This window comes from Rhinatrema bivittatum, chromosome 4 (genome assembly GCF_901001135.1).
Source record: "Rhinatrema bivittatum chromosome 4, aRhiBiv1.1, whole genome shotgun sequence".
Taxonomy (NCBI): Eukaryota; Metazoa; Chordata; class Amphibia; order Gymnophiona; family Rhinatrematidae; genus Rhinatrema; species Rhinatrema bivittatum.
The window spans coordinates 90233930-90256447 of NC_042618.1; the positions used below are offsets into that span (position 1 = coordinate 90233930).

Genomic DNA, 22518 nt, shown 5'->3' on the forward strand with positions numbered 1-22518 from the left:
GGGTCAGGATCTTGCCTACAGGCTGAGCCCTGGCCTTGGGCCTGAGTTTGGGTCAAGGCTCTGGTGTTGTGATCCGGTCTCTGGTCTGGGCTGTGGTGTTGAGCCTTGACCCAAGCACCAGCTGAGGCCCAGGCATTGGGACCCAGCTTCCGGGTCAGGCCCCGACATTGGGCCTGGGTCCAGTTCAAAGCCCTGGCGTTGGGTCCTGGATTCCAGATTTGGGCCTTGGCATTGGGCCTGGACCTGGGCCTTGGCCTAGGTTTAGGCTCAGGCTTCGGGTCCAGGACTTGAACCTTGCTCCTTGCTTAGGGCCTAGGCTGAAGTCTCAGCAACCTACTGCAGCCTAGACCTATACAAGTCTGAGGCTTCAGTCTGTGCCTAGGCATCAGGATCAGGCCTCAAAGCTTGGTGACCAAGGCCACAGTAGGTCACTGCGATCTCGCCCTAGGCTGTACACCATGCCCAGGCTTCAGCTTGGGCCTAGGCCTCGGCATCAGATCCTCCTTGGAAAGGGTAAGAAGGGGCCTGTGAGGATCCTGTCCCTGGTAATGTTTTGGGTGGAACAGAAGCAGCCACTTTAGCAGGCCTGTAAGTACTTTCTGTCTTTTTGAATAAAATCTAAGTTGTTATAAAGCCTATGACTGTTGATATTCTGCCACACAAACATAGTGTCAGAAGTCTGAGTGCCCTGGTAAACAAAGAATTGGTACAATTCAAGAAACACACTCTTCAGCCAGGATTGGTTTTAAGATTTTGGTGCTTATAGACAGGACTGGAGGGTGAGGGCAAGGGATCCCCCTCAGAAGTCTGATAGTGGGGTTTCACCCACAGAGATTGGAAAGCAGGGACGGGATGTTGAACCAGAGTACCATGATAGTGCCTCTTTGAAGTGGCAATAGCTCAGGACCCTAAGGTAAGTGGGATAAGGCTTCTCTTTGGTGCTGGTATTTGGTGCCTTCACAATATGGTGCTCTAGTTAGTTGCTTATGTTGCCTGAGCCTAAATTCTGGACTACCCTCAGATTTTGCTGCACATTTGATTTCAATCTCTGGGCCCATCGAAATTGCAGAGTTCTTCAACAATTGGATATTTTTCAGAGAACAATGGGAGAGTTAGGACATTGCAACAGGACTTAATGAAAAAAATGAGATAATGTTACAATGCTAGCTACAATGAGCAAAGACTGTGCATATGCTGCAGCAGCATCTGCACATGCCACCAGCAGATAGGAAGATATCAGCAAAATTTTGGATGCACTCCAAAAGTATTTTTAGCCTACCAGAAATGTGATATGTGCTTGCTTCCTCTTCTACTAACCTACGCAAGTTTATATAGAGATGGAAGATCAATATACTACCAGGATCCGAAAATAGCTGATTAATGTGAGTATGACATTTTCAAAGAGGACTTGAGCCATGACCAGTTCATCATAGGCATCAAAGACAACAGATTTCAAATAAGAATGCACAGAAGACCCACAGTAACCCTGCAGGAAACCATAGGTATGTGAAAAGTGAGTGCTCAGATTCAAATGCTGAGCACAACGGAGCCTGAAATGATATATCATGTGAGCAAACACAGCAACAGGGGCCTAGCAAAAATTGCAGAAAGCAGCATACTGAGAAAGGCAACACATTATGCACTAAAAGCTGTGGCTACTGTGGGCTGTGACATGAAGCTGGCCAGTGGCCAGCCGGTGGAACAAAATGTAGAAACTATGGTAAGAAAAATCATTATGCCAGAGTTTGCAGAAAAAATAAAATTACAGATTAAATAGTTGAGATAAACAATGATGACCTAAGCAGCAACACTGACAGTGAGATCCTGTCCAGACAGTATATGACACCAGTACAATAAAGAGGCAGAATTCAAAATGATCAGTAAAACTTGGACTCTTACCTTGCAGTGCTAAAGGAAATCCCAGACACACATAAGAAATTGACTATCAAACAGACAATGTGAATGTGATGGGCTACAAAGAATTTCTCAGCATTATACAAGATGGAATAGCAAAATTACAACCAAGTCAATCCAAACAAATTATAAGATGGCACAACAGCAATGTGCAGCCCCAAAATTTTCAGTTCAGTGCATTTTTTTGTTTCAGGATTTTTTTTTTTTCATATGGATTCGGTTCATTTCATTTTTTTTGTTCAGTTTGTTTGCTAACGAAAAAAAAAATTAAACAGAAAAAACCCTGAAACCTAAAACCCCCAATTGGCTAAAAAAAAAAAGCAGGGGGCCTCCAGTAGCCCTGGTTGGGCCATTCCCAGGCCTTGGTATGATTATCTGGCACCAAGGCGTGTTCCTGGCTCCAAATCCGTGGCTTAGGCCAGCCCCTGAGCCTATGCACAGCACCGGGGCCTGGCCTGGGGACCTGGCCCTGGTGCCAAGGTCCAGCCCGGAAGCCTGGTCCCAGCATCGAGACCTAGGCCCAGACTGATCCTGGAACCTTGCCTCAGTGGCTCTAAGGCATGATCTCGGCACCGAGGTCCAGCCCTGAGGTTTGGTCTGGGCTCCAGCTCCTGGCCCTGAGGCCTGTTCTCAGTGCTGAGGTCTAGGCCCGAGCCTTCTGATTCCTTCTTTGTATCCTGGTATTTGAAAAATGACATGATTTGCTTGGAGGATATTCCAGAGTGACATCACTGCAGTACCTTCTTCTGGAGAAACAGCAGCATTTTGATGTATAGATGAACATTTCTATGGGCCTAGGCCACGACTCTGGGTCCAGGCCTTAGAGCCAGAACCTGGGGTAGGCACTGGGACACAGGCCTCAGGGCTGAGCTTAAGCCTCGGCAATAGGACCAAGCCTCTGTGCTTGGTCCTATATGGGTATCTTCATAGGAGGCTGTTTTCAGTTCATTCCATTTGGAATGACCAAAAAATGATTTCATTTGTTGCGTTTTTTGTATTCATTAAAAACAAATGCACATCTCTATAGCACTATCATCACAATATACACTACAAGCAGAACATCAAGAGACTGTATACCAGCTGTACACTCTAAATAGGAATTACTTCAGTATATCTTGTAAAATTAAATCTTGGGCCACAAATTCATTCAAAAAACACACCTTATACAATCAGTGTACAAGAGCAAGCACACCAAGGGGGACTATCTAAGATATAACTTCTAGCTAAATACAAGTGTAGCCCCCTCTTTGCTGTTGTCCAGGGGCCACTCACAATCCTTCTTAATTCTTCCCTCTATTCACCAAACTGGTAGCCAAGGAGGAAGGGAAGGAGGAAGGGAGGCCTTCGGGGCCCTAGGCTCTTGGGGGTGGCAAACCTTGCTCAAACTCTCACAACTCTCAATTGTTCTTCCAACTGTACTCACTCCACATTGTCTCAGCTGACACGCCCTTGTTCTTGAAAGCAGTAGGCTGGTCACTTAAAGTGATGTTCAAATAAAACTTTACTGAAACGTAGGAAAACTTGATGAGAATCCAAAATCTTGATACAATAAAGGAAAACTCCAAGAAGTCAATTTTCAAATGCTAGATAGCTGATAAATGGGACTTATCTGGCTATCTAGTTAGTCAGACAAGTTGTGGGCAGGCAATGGGTGGATCGGGGCGGCGCTACTTAGCTGGATATGTTATCATGCTAAGTAGCGATATTCAGTCTTAGATGGATAATTTATTTGGCTATGTTAGACCTGCTGAATAGCAGGTTTAAACTTAGATGGATATGATTTATCCATCTAACTAGTGATTTGTCTGGGGATATTTAACAACATAAATGGGATATTCATTAGCATGGTTAAGTTAGCTGGTTATGTCAATCCAGCTAAGTTAGCTGAATGGCTAGGTGGTCAATATTGACCTCCATGTGTCTAATTCTTCTCAATGTACAAAAATTACTGAGTCAATATCCCTTCCAAATGACAGGAAAGTCAGCAAAAAGTCTCTCAGCCCAAGGGTGGATAGGAATTGGTGGTAAAAGGTTCCTCCCAACAAAAATAGATAAAATCAACTCTCACAAAACATCTCTCTCCGGGGTTACAGAAGTCCCCACTTAAACTGGTTTCAGGGTAAAGGAGCACCCTCCTATTCCCCTTAGGCAGAAGTGACTTCCCTCCTGAGCTGGGAGCAGATTAAGGAAAAACCAACTCTCTCAAAAAGGTCAAAAATCTGTCTCTTCTTTTCTCCTCTCTCATGTAAAGGGTTCTTCTAGGTCTGTGAGGGCACTAGCAAGAACACAGTCCTTATCATTCAATGTTGCAGGTGATCAAATTTGCAGATAACAATAGTGGATTGTGAGGAACTGCAGAAGGTGAGACCAGGAGACTGGGCATTTGAATAGAAGAAGAAATTTAATGTGGAAAAATGCAAAGTGATGCACATAGGATAATTCCAACTACAGGTACATAGTATTAGGTTCTATATTGGGAATCATTGCCTAGGAAAAGAACCTTGGAGTTCTTGTGGGTAGTACATTAACATCCTCAGCTCAGTGTGCAGTGGTGTTAAAAAACAAACAAACAAACAAACAAACAAACAAAAAAAATAAAATAAAATATTTGGAATGATTAAAAAAAGAATAGAAAATAAAATGGAAAATATCATATTGCCCCATATAAATCCAGGTGGGACTGCACCTTGAGTATTGCGTACAATTCTGGTTACCGAATCTAAAAACTGACATAGTGGAACTAGTAAAGGTGCAAGGGAAGGCATCAAAACTGATAAAGGGAATGGAAGACTCCCCTCTGATGAGAGGTTACTCAGGATAGGGCTCTTCAGCTTGGAAAAAAGAGAGGGGACATGATTGAAGTTTATAAAATATGCCTGAGTTGGAATGGGTAAATAAAGGATGGTTATCTATCCTTTCTAAAAATATTAAAACAAGGGGACATGCCATGAATCTAACAATTACAATTATAGAAAGTACTTTTTCACTCTGCACACACTCAAGCTGTGGAATCTGTTGCCAGAGGATGTGGTCAAAGTAGCTAGCATAGCTGAGTTTAAAAGAGGGTTGGATAAGTTCTTGGTCTTGTGACCGAGACAGGATGCTGGGCTCAGTGGACCTTGATCTGACCCAGCATGGCATTCTTATGCTCTTATGCAATAAGCACTCCTTCAACCACACAAACAACGTGCACATGCAGCACCATGAAATTGCCTGTGAAATTTAGAGTATGTATTGAACTAATGACATTCACCAAACACTACTTTTACATTTCTATACAGAGCTACAGTTCTTGTTAAATGTGGTGTTTCTTTTAGTGTTATTGTGAGGTTTATAATATCATGAGGTGGGTGGAACAGGTGTTTATTTAATTTATATTCCACTTTTCAGGCACTTTCAAAGCGGATTATATGCAGGTACTGTAGGTATTTTCCGGACCCCAGAGGGCTTACAAACAGGGACGGTAACTTTCAAACTGGCATGCGGGCGCACATGTGCACACATACGTGGGCCTGCGCCCAGGGCCGAGGCTATTTTATAACTTGCAGGCATATGCGCACATATGTTATAAAATAGCTTGGTCGTGCGCACATGAGCACCACATTTTAAGTGGGCGTGCTCATGTGCACGCAAATGCCACTTCTACTGTATAAATCGAGGGATTTTTAAAGAGGCACGTGCTGATGCTATTCCCAGTTTTACCATTTCATTCCCAGTTCGCCCTGTTAAGAGAGAGAGGTACTCCAGACTCCCTTAGTTTAGTAGTCTTAACTCCCCGACACTTAAAATCCTGCAGATCTACCTATTTTTCTTTATTTTTTAACTTGCATGCCATCCTTTAAAGAAATAAAGTTATGCAGCACTGGATCACATAAATATTTACGCACACATCTCTGGTTTATGCCCTGAAACTCACATGTGCTGCCCAGACCACACCCCGCCCATTTTTGAAAACTTTCGAGATGTGCACACTCTGGGCGATAAGCTCCGGCTTTTAAAATCCACTCTGCATGTGACTGACATATTCGTGCATCCCCTAATTAATGTGCATGTCAGGCCTTTAAAATTCACCTTTAAGTCAGTACATGAGGCAATAGAGGGTAAAGTGACTTACCCAAGATCACAAGGGGCAGCAGTGGGATTTAAAACCTCACTTCCCTTGTTTGCAGCCTACTGCTCTAACCACTAGTCTACTCCTTCATAAATAGGGAATGATTATTTACCCTTTCAAATTAGGACTGGGGGGAGGGGTGTGTGTGTCATGCTATGAAACTAGCAGGTAGCAGATCTAAAACAAATTGGAATAAGTATGTTTTCACTCAGTGCACAATTAAGCTGTGGAATTTGTTGCCAGAGGATGTGGTCAAGTCATCTAAAAGGAGTTTGGACAATTTCCTAGAGGAAAAGTCTATAAACAATTCCTACCCAGGTAGACGCGGGGCCAGCTTATCCCTGGGATTAGGGAATTAGATATGATTTTTGGGATCTGCCAAGTGCTTTCTAATGACCAGAATTGGCCACCATCAGAGACAGGATACCGGGCTCAATGGACCTTTGATCTTACCCATCATGGGATTTCTTATGCTCTTATGAGCTAGATCTGCAGGATTTGGATGCTGTCCCAAACAAATATGAGAAAGGGGATGTTATGACAGACAGCCTCTCCTCTACCAGTGAGACATGCAGCAACAACCCGCAGAGAACTGAGTAATGTAACATCATTTATAGCAGTCCTCCAGCCAACTAGCATTAGATCAGATAGCATGCAACAGGAAGCAGCCACAGTAGCAGGCCTGTAAATTATCTCTCTGTTTCTGAATAAAATCTGTTATTAACCCATGAGTCTGTCTGGATTCTGCCCTACAAACAAGGAAAACTTAATTGAAAGGAGGTGCCAGAAGGACAGAATCCCAACTGGGACAGAGGGAGTGTTCCTGTCATAAGAGGGTTAAGCCTGAATTGAGGTGAATATCTGGCATGGTACTGGGCAGATAGAGTTCTGATATAGAGATAGAGCCTGCCCAGCTAGCCAGACCTAAGTTAGGAGTCAGAACCAAGTCGAGAGCATAGTTAGAACTCTTATGGAGTCAGGTTTTTCTTTGTCTATTTATTGTTTCATGACTAATCACAGGGTGTTTGGGAAGAAAATAATGAAACTAATTTACTGAAGCCAAGGTCGAATAGTGTGCTTGCTGGCAAAAGAAAGCAGAGATCTACGAGTCACCCAAGATCCAGTGACATGGCTGTTCAAAATTGCCTCCACAATGACTTGCCAAAGGTCACAATAAGGTTCAGTGGCAGGATTTGATACTGGTCTCTTGGCTTCCATCTATTGCTCTAATCTCTATACTATCCATTTTCTTCTGAAGTGCTGTGCTATAAACACAAAATGTGAGACTTCTTTCTTTTAAATAACTGTGCATTGAATGAGTCGAAAAGTTTTTTTTTAGCTATTTTTAACAAAAGCTAATGATTATTCTCTAGACCTTATCTTGATTTTTTAAAAATTCTTATCTTACTGTCATCTGGTGGCACTTGAGACCTGAAATGTAAAGAAAAAAAATACAAGCCCTTGTTCTATTTATTTATTTATTTGTTTATTTGTTTGAAAATTTTATATACTGTTGTTCCGTATTCTATTACAACGGTTTACATAAAGTCAAAATAAAGAGAGTATAAAAAAATTACAATACAAAACATCAAATTAAGATCAAAAGATAAAATACAATAAATGAAGTAAAAAACTACAAAATTATAAATAAGGCTAAAAGCAAAATAAAAGGTAAAATAAAGCAAGTACTTAAATAAGATAAAAGATAAAAGAAAAATATACAATTTAATCAGCAAATACCTCATCATATTAACAGACCTTGCCTCACCTAAGTCAAAATATTTTTCTTTTGGTTAATCAGCCAATCTTGTCTCACTGAGTCTATTATTCCTCACCTATTAGAGCAGTCATATCACTCACTTTCATCAAATGCTTTTTTAAATAACCAAGTTTTTAGAAGTTTTTTTTGACCAAATTGGTTTTATTAAATGTAGTATTGTGACTTCAATAAGTTGCTTCAATAAAGCATGAAGTACATAAAAATTGGGTTCAGAATGTTCAGAAATATTTTGTATCAGGCACATCCCCACAGGGAGGATTGTTTCTGCCAGTTCTCTGGGTGTTTAAAGAGTCACTAGGGGATGAATTGTGAGTGGAATTAGGCAGAAGCAGCATGCTACTGGCTCTTTCCCTGAGACCTAGAGAGAAGGGGAATTATCTTTCTTCAGACAGGATATCAGGATGAGGTTTTCCTGGTTAGCAAGGAGAGATCCTGTAACATTTGTCTCAGGAAGGAAACCATCCCAGTCCAGGGGCAAGGGGACATATCCAGGGCACTGAACGCACCAGCAAGATATTGTGTGACTAATGTGATTGGGGCAAAGGATTCCTGTGTGTTTTTGCCAAAGTCTGAAAGAGATGGAGAAACCCAGAGGATCTTGTAGGATTTGTTATCTTTGCTACTTTTCTCAAGTGCCTTTTGAAACTACTTTTGTGACCTATGCCCATTAAAAACTATGGACTGTATTACCAGGGCAGTAGAACATCTTTTTAATGGGGGTAGGGGTGCAAATCAACTAACCAATCTCTGCTGCTAAACCCAGTCCTCTCTTCCCCCATTCCCCATTTCTCCTCCTCCCCTCTCTCTTTCCTCCCTGCCCTGCTCCCCCTTTCTCTCTCCCCCACACTTCCCATCCCCACCCACATCCTGTCTGTCTCCTCCACCCAATTCCCTTTCGCTCCCCTTGGCAACCCCTCTCCCTCTCCTACGTCCCTCCAGCTAGGCTTTGAGAATGACCAGCATCCCATTCCCTATGACCTCCTCAGCATTTTCTTTTGAGGTTTTATGGGGCTGTGGCAGGAGTCGGGCAGCAAAATGTCGTGGTGGGGAGCGTACAGAGGCTGCTGTTCCGGAACTCATTGAACTGCAGCAGAGTCCATGGTGGGAGAAGATAGGGGTGGATCCATGAGACTGAGAGGTGGAATCTGTGGTGGCAGCGGCAGAAAGTAGTGGCTCCATACATACAGCTGCTCCTGCATGGGTCTGGCTGGCTCCTGCATCCAAGTTCTTAACCTATGCCAGGAACAAAGCAGGTGCATGAATAAAGTTATGGGAGCTGCGTGGTTTCCCATTGACTAATTGCTTGCCTGCCCTGCTGTTGGATAGGCAATTAGAGTGTAGCAAGCTACTATAAACCAGGTTCCTACCTCCATGAGCATATCATGTGTTGGAGCCTTAGAATGTGAACTGAGCTGTGTCTGGACCTGAGTGATGTGTTTTGGATCTGTTAAAAAATGGTTTTCAATCCTGCAGAGACTGCAAGTCACCACAGCCAAGGTGAAGGAATATAAGAATGTCAAAAACCCCTGTGTGCTCTACTGAGAATGACAAATATTCTGCAAAAACTAGCATCCAGCACTCACAGTGTTAACAAGTTAGGAAAAAGGCTGTACTTTTTAGCCTGCTCAGAGAACAGCACTACATAGCCAGCAGAGGAGGACGCCAAGGAATGCTGGAAGACCATTTAAGATAGAAAAGGTGCAATTTGGCTGGCTCTGTCTATGTGTGTGGGGCAGGGATGGCCAGGAGTTGGAGTCAGGAACCAGGATGAGAAGAGTGCATCTGACAAACAGTCTTCTCCTGAAGAGCTAATTATCAAGAGGGAGAGACAGAAGTTTGTACTCTGAGGAGACAGCCAGCTGTTCTTGCTTCATAGCTGAGCCACATGTAAAATCTCAACAAGGAACAGAGGAACCAGGAGTTGAAAGACTGAGAGACTTCCTTTCCAGAGATATTCAGGCCCAGAAGCACAAGCTTGGATCACCCCACTAAGAGACTGTGTAAAGCCCTCTAAACTTTGCACAGAGAGTATCTTAGCAGAGGAGGGAGAAAGTGTATTTCCTTGCCTTTTCTTACAAATTCAGTATCTCATCTTAATTGCTTCAGCCTTTCAGTTGAAGTCAAGCATAAACTCTTGCTGGCAGGTATTAAGAAAGAAAAACTGGTGGACTGTGGTCTTTCTGTAAGAGACTAAAACAAGGCCCGCTTTCTGTTTAGTACTAAGTAAAGCATTTGGGAAAGTTTCCCAGGAGAGCGAGACCTTTCACACACTGCACTGCTCATCTATTTGGTTTGTCATCTAGCCAGCTCCACCAAGAAGAGGGGCTTCTTCATTTTCTTGATTGCTTTTATTTTTCAATCAATTTTGTGTTTGGGACCGGGAGCACACTTTGCAAATTGGTGACACTGGGGGGATATGTTCCTCCCCCCTTTTTTTTTAAATTCTTTATTTATCAATTTTCAGGTATACAACATAGAATGAAGTAGAAATAATGCAGTGATTTACACTTCAAGAAAGATCACATATTTTTCCCTCCCCCTTTTGAGTACTCAGGGGTAAAGACAATTTTTGAAATTTGTATACTTCACTGTTTTTCCCCCTAGCCTTTCCCTATTATAATTCCTTATTTTTTTTTTACTATACATATGAGTATGTTGGTTGCCCTGGCTAATAGGCCATACCAAGTGTTCTGCAAGTTTATATTATACTTCACTACTGTACTTTTCCCATTTAGAGCTCTGGTTGGATTTACTGTCTGCTTACACAATACTAGTCGAAGGATTAATTACTGTTTTATTCTGGGGTGATGATTTTATCTGGTCTGTGGTGCCACAAGCGAGAGGTTGTTTAGAAAAGGCACAGAATTGTGGTATTGAGGTGACTGAGACCCTGTCTCATCCCCCATTCAGGCTACGAGCCCAAAGATAGATCATATTAGTGAATATAATTTCTCATGTGGAAATTATATACCAGACACTATAGACAATCTATGCTGCCCTGTCCAAAGTTGATTGGGCCATGGTTCATGCGGCCCATCCCATTGCAACGCCTCTGTGTATCACTACTTTGGATTTACCTAATATTGTGCCAGTAAACTTGTTTTTTTGTTTTAGAACAAGAATATTTTGTGTGAAGACTTTATCTGAGTGACTGAGAACTGATCTCCTTAGGCCTAGGAGTACGTTCTGCCCCCCCCACTGGATGAAAGGAGCTTTTACTAGGACTGCAGCAAGTTTTGCCTGGACTCTACAGTGTCCAAAGGTGGTCTCTTGGTCTACACAGGGAGGATGCAGTGGAAAGGGATTTCACAAAGAAAAAAGTAAATTAAAAAAGTTATCATAGCACATGTTTACTATTTGTAAGGGTCGATGGTATTGTACTAAAGTTTTGCGATGGTCCAGATTCTGTATTCTTCAGAAGACAGGGCAGGGGTAAGCACGCTAGTCCTTCTTACTTTGAAAACTGACCCTTCTCCTACTGAGTGCAAATGAGATCAGGAAACTCTCTCCATCCTATTATCTTGTCAATTCCTAACATCAGTTTCTAACAAGAGGTAGAAATGCAATTTAGCTTTGGCGGCTAACAATAAATGAAAGTTCTTACAGTAGAACTGCTTGGCATGCTAAAGCTGCTAGGATTGTACATATGGTTCCTGAACAAATCCCACAGTATTTGCTGCACACAAGAATAAAAGCCTGACAGTAGCTATTTCAGCTGAAATTTTGATCTAAAAATAATGAAATGGGTATATGGAGGGCCTGAAGCAGATAGCCATTTTGGTTTGTGCAAGATAAAGACCTTGAACTCTTTGAGTTAGATCATTTCATTGGCTGATTGGCAAATGCATATAAATCACACTACTCAATCAAATACTGTGGTCTGGAATAGGCCTTATATAAATGTACTGCTTCAAAATCAGGAACTCACTGAAAGTTTAATAAAAAAAAGAGAGCAGCCATATTTAAATATTTTAGAATTGTCCTTGGTGTTCAGGGAGCATCTAATGAAGCAGTTAGTTTTTATGTCACAACCACAAATTCTCATATTAGCAGTTATATAAAAATAGTTTTTAAATATTATTAAGTGCCCGCTTTCCCAGTGCGCGCCCATCCACCTCTCCCGGGCACGCAATGCAGTAGGTAAGTGAGCTGCTGCATTGAAAAGGAGGCGCTATGGGAAATTGTGCATCAGCGCCCAGAAGAAGCGGCTGTGCACGGGTTTGGAAAATGAATGCTCAATTTTACGAGCGGCCATTTTCCTAACTCTTGCACAGCCACGGTTTAGGAAAATGGTTGCTCGTAAATTGGGCGTCTGTTTTCCTAATCTGATCGCCATTAAGACATTTAAAAAATTGTTTTGTTTTTTTTTTACACATTGCAGCTTTCTGTGGTTCCTCCAACTTAATATCGCCCTTTTGGGGCTCCTCAAAACTTAACATCAGCTTTGGGGCTGGCGATAATTTTTGAGGGTTAAAATGTGCGCAATGGGTGCAGTTATTTTTTTACATCGGGGGTAATAGCTAATAGCCTCATCAACATGACATTTACATGTGATGAGCACTATTAGCTATCGCCCTGGTTTAGATGCACGTTTTGGAAGCGCTGATCCCTTTATTGTATTAGGAGTTATGGACGTGTGACCAAAATGTGTGTCCAACTGCCGAGTTAACCCGTGCGCTAGCCTGAGCGAACAGCATTGCATCGGCCTGTTCATCTTTTATTGGTTTGGCATTCAACAGGAGCTCAGTGCAACAATACTACAGGGATATTATGCTGTCCCCTACAAAATTCCCTTTGTTACCTTTTCCATAAACCTCCTTTAGTATCCCATGAGATGCACTGTATATAATTATATAAGGCATCTCTATCTTGTGGCATTTTATTTAAACATTATCTGAACAGCCACTAAATTGGTCTAATTTGCCTGTTTTGTCACTTTTCCATGATACAATTGTTCCATAAATCTCATGTGTACCAACAAGTCATTTATTAATGTATCTGGACCTGACTGTGGCATGGGAATATTTTCTGCAATTCATCTCAGACTATCTAGCTTCTGATGAGACTTCTATGGCTTTAATTGAAATTGGACAAAGGGATTTTATATTGCAGAAGAATGTTACTTGTATTAGCCTGCCATCTGACATGCTAATCTTATGGAAATGGATTAATTACAAATTCTATTTCTATAGGCTTAACTATCCTAAGGTTATGACTGAAGGATAAAGACTGGTGAAACTATGCAGAATAACAAAGGAAGCCGCAGATTTTTTTTTTTTCCTTCATGTGATTGAATGACTCATCTGGCATTGAATTATGGTGCATCAAAAAGGAACATCTTTAGGTTCTTGGCTATCAGTGCCATTGTGCTTTTGGATTTTTATACTTATTTTATTAGAATGAGCTATGTAAAAAATAAAAAGCCCACCATTAAAGTGGGCCCTCTTTTGGTTGGAAAAGGAAGGAAGATTGCAATTTACCAAGTTTTCTAGGCCTGATAACTTTCTACTTATGGGGCTTTGACTCCTGTGGCAGAAATTGACCTCGGCCCCTGGAACAATTATCCCAATAACATACACTGAAAATGATCCCACAACTAATTTAGGCTATCTTGTGTATTGTATGTGGGCTGGTGGAATGTAAATGATCCATGAGGAACTCAGAAAAAGAAACTTCTACAAGTGTTCCTATGTCTCACTTTTTCTTTAATCAAAGTTAGGGCCTGTTTAATTTTAAAAGAATTCTGCAAGGTTTGTGCATATGAAATAGCAGTATAGGCACGTAAGTGGTTTTTATGCAGGGCGAGCAAATTTTCAAACCCCAGCACTATGCACGTATTTCTGAGTGCAAATCTATGTGCACCAAAGTAGAGCATTTTAAGGATGCCCTAGGGCAGTGTTTGGAGCTAGTACAACATATGCAAGTATTCTATAAGCCAGGGTGGCCCACTCCAGTCCCTGAGAGCCACAAACAGGCCAGATTTTAGGATATCCACAATGAATTTGCATGAGATAGATTTGAATACAGTGGAGGCAGTGCGTACAAATCTATCTCATTGTGGACATCCTGAAAACAAGGCCTGTCTGTGGCTCTCAAGGACTGGAGGTGGCCACCCTTTCTATAAGCAGTATGCATCTATGCCCACTTTTATACCTGCTATTTAAGCTGTGGAATTTAAATGTCACTTGTGTCATGGTATCTGGTGGCTGGATTGGTGGTTAGTGCTGGAAATAGTTGTAAGTTGATGGTGAATTATTATGGTGTGTTTGCCAGCTTTGTGCTGTCATTCAGGCCGATGCAATATCATGCGCATAAAAAACGTGCATCCACAGTGGATGCACATATCCACCTCTCCTGGGCACTTGATGCAATACACAAATGAGCTGCCTCACTAAAAGGGATGTACAATGGATAATTTGTGCATTCCTAGTGCTCTGCATTGGGCACCCAGGAGAAGTGGCTGTGCGTCCACAACAGCCTGGCCAGAGCTCCTTCCTCACCCCCCCGACAAGGCTGTTCCTGATTGGTCCTCCTGAAAAGGGCTTGGTCCTTTCATTGACATATGACAATGAATGGACCAATCAGCAGTAAGTGAAGCAGTGAATAAATTAATATTAAATGTCCTGTGTATGCAGGTTACAAAAATGAATGAACATAAGAACATAAGAAATTGCCATGCAGGGTCAGACCAAGGCTCCATTAAGCCCAGCATCCTATTTCCAACAAAGGCCAAACCAGGTCACAAGAACCTGGCAATTACCCAAACACTAAGAAGATCCCATGCTACTAATGCAATTAATAGCAGTGGCTATTCCCAATTTATGAGTGTCCATTTTATCCCACAGCAGCTAATTTATTGGCACAATAGGCACACATAATATACACGGCCCTGAGTGTTTATGTGGGTGTATACACAGCCCTGGTGTCGGTGTATACATGACCCTAGTGTATATTGTGGGTGTTTATTGTGCGCTCCCAATTTAATTTTTTTACGTCAAGTCTTTTTTGCATGGTGCTGCTTTCTGTGGTTCTTCCTACTTAGTATCATAATGATACTAAGTAGGAGGAACCACAGAAAAGCAGTTTGTTTATTTTTAAGTTGAGCCCTTGACATGTGGGAAGACTTTACTCCTGCTCCTGGCAGGCATAAAATTTGATGCTTTAAAAAGTGCACTTCAGGTGCACAGGGTTTTTTTGCATCATGGGGTAATAGCTAATAGCCTCATCTACATGGAATTTACATGAGATGAGTGCTATTAGCTACATGCGATTTTGGATGTGCAATTTGGATGCGTTGATTCCCTTATTGCATCGGGGGTTATGGATGCATGTCCAAAACGTGCATCCAAGAACTCGTTAACCTGTGTGCTAGGCTCAGGGCATGATATTGCATTGGCCTGTTTGTGGGTCTGTTTGTTTTTTACATTTATGAGTGCCTTCTGTTTGGATGGTGGTTTTGGTTGAGCTGGTGGTGGGTAATAGTGCTGAGATGAATTCTGTTAATCTGTGGGATCTATGGATTCTGTATTGGTAGAGGTAGAGGAATCAGAAGGGGAGGAGGTGCCCTATGGAGAGGATATATAGGCTCAAGACTTAGTTTATGGACTTGTGGAGGAGCAAGTGCAGCACAGATTCAGTTTGGTAAAAAAACCATTGTATACCTGTGCCAGAAGTTAGATGGGGATCTGTGGCCTTCCAAACAGAGAGGTTATGCCTTGCATCTGAAAATCATAATAGCCCTTGTTTTGTTTTGATTTTTTTGCCACTGGCAGCTTCCCAACCACCCTGGGGATCACAGCAGAATAAACCAATCAGCCGCTTCACTCTGTATTATCAGTTTCTGAGTGTTAATCTCAGAAGAACAAATCAATAGATTTCTTTTCCTGAAGATATACAATGTTGACAGAATTTTTTGATATTGCTCAGTTTCCATCAGTTTTAGGGGCATTTGATTGCACATATGTTGCAGTCAGGCTATCTTCAGGGAGGAAGGCCAGCTACAGAAACTGTAAGGACTTTTGCTCTCTGAACTTGCAGGTGGTCTGCAATGCCATAGCTCTCATTACTAATGTTGTCACAGTCGGGCATTTCAAGACTGGTGAAATCACAGTGGGATGGTTTATAGGTAGAGAACTTTATATTTGGTTTTTATTTTATTTTTCTCAGAAATTATTACAAGAACAAAAAATGTGTGAAATCAGTAAAAATGACTTGGCATTTTTCCAGGTAAATAGAATTTATTTTCTTGTTGAAATAAACATTGATAAATTCCCAGGAAAGATAAAAATAAAAACTGAAAATGAAGGTTACTGCTTATAGGAAAGTAAGTATTTTGGCAACTACTCTCTAACTAAGCATAGCTCTGGCGTCTCTTAATGCCTATAACATGTTTCGCAGATTCACAGAAGGAGGACCACTGAAGTAGCAGCAATGGGCCAATCATGTTGCACTGCACGTTTGCCTTCCTATCACTCATCCTATCTGTCTTCTTCTCCACAAGGTGACAGAGACAATCTCTTGAGAATCTGGTTCATAGTCCCCATTGTGATTCCCCAGAATCCAGCAGAGAAGCACTACAACCAGATCCTTAGGCAAACCAGGGACATAACAGAAAAGACTTTTGACCTCCTCAAGAACTGCTGCAGGTGCCTGGACAGATAGGCGTGATTCTCTTGTGTGATCGTGCCAAGGCCTGAGACATATTCCATGCATTAAGAAAGGTGAAAGGAAGGCAAAACGATTACTGGCATGGTTAAAAGGTGAGGTGAAAGAGGCTATTTTAGCCAAAAGATCTTCATTCAAAAATTGGAAGAAGGATCCTTCAGAAGAAAATAGGATAAAGCATAAGCACTAGCAAGTTAAATGTAAGACAATTTGAAAAGAAGTTGGCCATAGAGGAACAAACTCACAATAAAAACATTTTAAAATATATCCAAAGCAGAAAACCTGCAAGGGAGTTGACATTCTGAAGAGTAGTAAATCACCTGGACTGGATGGTATACACCCCAGGGTTCTGAAAGAAATAAAAAATGAAATTTCAGAACTATTAGTAAAAATTTGTAACCTATCATTAAAATCATCCGATGTACCTGAAAACTGAAGATGGCCAATATGTTTAAAAGGGATCCAGGTATGATCTGGGAAACTATAGACCGGTGAGCCTGACTTCAGTACCGGGAAAAATCATGGAAACCTTTATAAAGAATAAAATCACAATACATTTAGATAGACATGGTTTGATGGGACAAAGCCAACATGGATTTACCCAAGTGAAGTCTTGCCTCACAAATCTACATTTTTTTGAAGGGGTAAATAAACATATGGACAAAGGTGAACAGGTAGATGTGGTGTATTTGGATTTTCAGAAGGCGTTCAACAAATTCCCGCATGAGAGGCTTCTAAGAAAACTAAAAAGTCATGGGATAGGAGGCGACATCCTTTTGTGGATTGCAAGTTAGTTAAAAGACAGAAAACAGAGAGTAAGATTAAATCGTCAGTTTTCACATTGGAAAAAGGTAAACAGTGGAGTGCCTCAGGGATCTGCACTTTGGTGATTTTTAATATATTTATAAATGATCTGGACAGGATGAGTGAGGTGATCAGATTTGCAGATGACACAAAATTATACAGAGTAATTACATCTCAAGCGGATTGTGATGAATTGCAGGATGACCTTGTGAAACTGGAAGACTGGGCTTCCAAATGGTAGATGAAATTTAACATGGACAAGTGCAAAGTGATGTATATAGGGAAAAATAACCCTTGCTGTAGTTACACAACATTAGGTTCTATCTTAGGAGTTACCATCCAGGAAAGAGATCTAGGCGTCATAGTGGATAATACATTGAAATCGGTGGCCCAGTGTGCTGTGGCAATCAAAAAAGCAAACAGAATGTTAGGAATTATTAGGAAGGGAATGGAAAATAAAACAGAGGATGTCATAATGCTTCTGTATCGCTCCATGGAGAGACTGCACCTTGAATACTGTGTGTAATTCTGGTCACCGCATCTCAAAAAGGATATAGCTGCACTGGAGAAAGTGCAGAGAAGGGCGATCAAAATGATAAGGAAAGGCTAAGGAAGTTAGGGTTCAGTTTGGAGAAGAGACGACTGAGGGGGGATATGATAGAAATCTACAAAATCATGAAAGGACTTGAACAAGTTAATGTAAATCGGTTATTTATTCTCTCAGATAATAGAAGGACCAGGGGGCACTCCATGAAGTTAGCAAGTAGCTCATTTACAACAAATCGAAGAAAATTCTTTTTCACTCAGCGCATAGTTAAGCTCTGGAATTCATTGCCAGAGGATGTGGTTACAGCAGTTACTGTAACTGGGTTTAAAAAAGGTTTGGATAAGTTTCTTGAGGATAAATCCATAAACTGCTATTATGGCAATTAATAAGCAATAGTAGTTTATGATATATCTAATGTTTGGGTACTTGTCAGGTACTTGTGACTTGGATTGGCCACTGTTGGAAACTGGATACTGGGCTTGATGGACCCTTGGTCTGACCCAGTATGGCATTTCTTATGTTCTTTTGTTCATATTTATGGCCTGCTCCTTCTTTATAATTAAGCCAATTCCCACCAGCAGCCTCCTCCTGAAGAACTTTAGCCAGAGCTGTCAGACAGTTATTAGTAAGCTGCAGAAGAGGATATATCCCAAATTTGGCTTCATATCCACTACCAGGCAGAAACCACCAGAAACACATGAATAGGGAGACATTTTTTATGAGTGAGAAAACATTTATTTATAGTGTGAAACTTTCCATTTCTTAACTTTTGGATAACTGCCTATAGCTTTGGGTTCATGGCACAAGGTCCTTCACCACACCCATTTTCAAGCTTCTGTCAAAGCTAACCCTTCCATGAGAAGGGGGCATCCTATTATCAGAGGCAACATGCGGAGTTGTTTGTAGACATTACAGCATGGGAAACATATCTGCAAGTGGTGTTACTGCATTGCAGCTCTCTCCTTCAGGCCAGCAGGGCAGGAGGCAGAGAAGGAGATGGCAGATCCATCAGTTTGGCCTGGCAGTGGATGCAATAATGACAGGAGGAGACAGTGTCATCTCTATCTGGTAGGGCATGTACCTCTGACCTGCTTTCTTCATAGTGGCTGCGCCGGCTAGTGTAGACAATAACACTGGAGACATAGGGGCTCAGATTGGTCATGCAGTGTAAGCGGCGCTGGCTCTGCCACACAGATGCTGACCTGAAGGAAGTTGGTTGGGCCATGACCTTGCATCTGACAGGCCCTGAGGTGCTCTCTTCCTCCTTCTACATGGGTTTTCTGTTACCATGGAAATCAGTGTAACCAAGAGCCATTCTTTGCTTACCAGTATGCCCAGGGAAGCATTAGATAGATTAGGTTAGTGGATGGGGGAGGACCCATTCAAATTCCAGTGCCTCCCTTTGAGAGGCCTGGGAATGGCCATCCCCCAAGGATGCTTTATAACAGCTCTCTTCTGAGAGTCTGGAGGCACTCGTGTATAATTTTTGAAGAATTAGGAGGTGGTAGGCACTTATCTTTTATTGTATTTTCAGGGCCAGTCAGTGGGAACAGGCTAACTCAGTCTGGGAATCCTGACCAGAGTCGGGAGGGTGGTCCTGCCAGTCTACTCCCTACCTGGTTTGGATATGTCTCTGGGTTGTTTTTTGGATTTGGAGCTTTTCGTAGTAGAAGCCTCACTGGACACCTGGGCCTTTCTTGGATTCAGTGCATGGGGAACCCTGTGTTTGGGATGCCATGGATAGGGAACACCTGCCCTCAGAGGCGGTGACCCGTTGTAGAGAATAATACCAGTGTTGTATTCGGTTAAGGGAAAAGGACATTAAGTTGAGACATTCAGGAGGAAGATGTTTGGCTTCTCCTTCCTATCTGCAGTGGAGCAGGGGTAAGAGAACCTGCTTCTAGGATTCATCCCATAAGGGATCCAGAAGAGAGTGAGAGAGAGAAATACATCTAAAAAAGTGGAAGACCTGCTAACCATAACAGAACTGTAAGAATTTCAGAAGATGCCCATCAGGAGTCTTCAGTCCTTGGGGAAAGGAAAGAGATTACTCTCTGAGGAATGACAGGATTTTTGGCCATCCTTGGAAGGGGTTTTTCTGCCCAGCTTAAAGTTTGCCCTGCTCATCAGGACCTCCACCTTACCTAACCAAGGAGGATGGTAGGATCTCTGCCTTTTGAAAGATTCCTGCAGATAGAGAGAAATTCGTTAATTAAGAGAAGAGAGACTGTGGTGCTGGAAACATATTTATTGTGCCATCTGCAACTATTTCATTCAGTAAATTTAAGTTTGGACACTAATCCAGTGTGTCCAGTATATTCCTTTGAGCACACAGCACACAAAGAGGAATGACCCCTCTCCAAGGGATAATCAAGAGGAAGTTAGTCACTCCTGCACTGGAACCCAAAAGGAACCCTTTCCCCCCAAGCCAAGGTTTCTTGATGGAGTTGCTGCTGCTGGGACTAGCAGCAGAGGTGAGAGGGATGCTGGCAGAGGGGAAAATCTAGGCAGGGATAATGGGGTTTTGTGCTCTATCACCTGATTCCCAAGTCCTTAGGCTATTATGGTTTGGATACTGAGTTCTGGGTACCAAGGGCTATCCACTCCCAGTGGAACAAAAATAGTCTTTGAACCCAAAAAGGAGGAAAAATCCAAGCCAGAAGCAGGAAGGATGGAATAAAACTTCTTTGCCTCCAAATAGAGGAAATAGTGCAAAAAGCCAGTTTCTTCAAATTTCAAACTTTTCCGCATCAGGTCACTGTCAGTTCCATCCTCTGAAGGAGAAATAGCATACTGCAGGTCTTCCTTACCCCAAATCCTGCCTTGAATACAGCGGTGCCCCAATCCATTGCAACAAGAGGGACTGGATCCCACAGGGAATTCTCCAAAAATGGGAGAAAAAGAGTACAAAATAATCAAAAGGGGAGGTCCAGCATGCTGACTGACTTCACAGAATTCCCTTTAGCTCCTTTCAGTCCTTAAGTTACATAAATAAACAGACAGGAGGCAGAGAGCTACTGCTTCAACAAAAACTAAAATAAAATTCCACGAGATAGATGGTGCTTGGGGATGATAAACAATTAGGTGACACCATCTGCAGCTCCCACATTGGGGGGGAGGGGGGTGTCAAACCCAAACCTCTCTTTACCAATTTCTACACAGAACCTCCCCATTTAGTTGGTACAGTCCTCTTAGTGAGGGAAACCATAGGTTCTCTCTCTCTATATATGTTGGTATTTGTTCTTTTCTCTTGATAGCTAGTGCAGCATTCTTATCGCCAGTATTTCCACTATTCAGGAATTAAAGTAGAATTTTGTGCTGGAGGAGGGGGCTGTTCATGTTGTAAGAAATGTTTTCAACCCAGGAAAATGGAAGACTCGGGTCAGGAATTGAACAATGGACCTTTCGCATGGCTGTGCACAAAATGTCACTTAGCTACCAGGCTGGCCCTACTTTTGTCTCTTTTATTTCATTCTCATCTATAGTATCTCATTTTCTTTTCCCTAAATCTCAATCTCCCTTACCTCTTTCAGTTCGCTTTGTATTTCATTTTCCTATCAGAGGTTGCCTTTGTTTGCTGTTTATGATACTGCAGGGCTCCAGAGAAAGCTCCTTATCTCACTGTAGGCAAATGGAAGCCAGGAGCAAGGAGGCCTGGGAGTCAGCACCCTGGCACGCACAGGAGGCTTCTTTCTTTTCCTGTAGTCAGTGGGAAACCACCAGGACACATAAATAATTTAAACAGGGTATGACAGATCCAAAATAATTGGGAAGTATGGCCCCCACAAGAATGGGTCTAGCTTCATCTCTGCCACATTATTAGCTTATGCAGCAGAAACCTCAGCATGAAACTATGCCACAAATAGCCTGAAAAAGCACAATAATATATTTATCTATGCACAAGTTAAAAAGGAAAGGGCAAGGCTACAAAAAGACTGTGTGTTCTTCACATTACTTAATAAAAAGGAGGAGAAAAGGAATGAGAGGGAAAAGCCTGAGACTACAATATATATATATATTTTTATTTCTATTTCACCTTTCATAACACTTAAAAGCAGATTACATTCAGATACTGTAGACATTTCCCAATCCCCAGAGTGCTTACAATCCTTGGGTCCTTTTTACTACAGGTTTTTTTTTTTTTCCCTTTTGTGTCTATGGCAAAAGGGCCCTTAGTGCATCTCTGATGTAATGGTGCATGAAGTGACTTGCCCAAGGTGACAAGGATTTGAATCCTGGCTTCCTTAGTTCACAGCCTGCTGCTCTAATCAATAGGTTACTCCTCCATGATCACGCAGCTCTTTAGAATGTTGATAAGTCCTTTACAATTCTTATTTCAGGAGGAGATATTAGAACCAATTATATACAAAAACTCAGTGGGACAAAAATGGGCTTAAATATTCCATCCAGTGTTCAAGGATACTGCAAAACTACCATATTATACAATATATTTTATCTACATGTTTCCATATTTCCTGACATGTTCTTAAATTTTTTGGCTTCAGTAGCTTTTATATTTGTCATCAGATATACTATAGACCACCAAGTATATATTTCTAGAAAGCAATCATCCTTCTAGTTATGAAGGATACATTTAAAGGCCATAAATCTCTATCAATTTCTTATTGCAGGCAGAAATATATTTCATAATTGCAGTCGATTTCCAAAGAATAATTCAAAATAAAGCTCATTTTGTAT

General features: G+C 41.8%; 1 long non-coding RNA gene across 2 annotated transcripts in view; it reads left to right on the plus strand.

Moving 5' to 3' along the window:
- The first annotated feature begins 1279 nt into the window (after positions 1–1279).
- The window catches only part of LOC115089326, a 75981-nt gene continuing 54742 nt past the window's right edge, over positions 1280–22518 (plus strand). The window contains exon 1 of one of the 2 annotated variants that reach the window (XR_003856075.1): positions 1280–1382. This is a non-coding gene — a long non-coding RNA (uncharacterized LOC115089326). Of the gene's footprint in view, positions 1503–22518 lie in introns of both variants that reach the window. The other variant, XR_003856074.1, reaches the window with a different exon arrangement.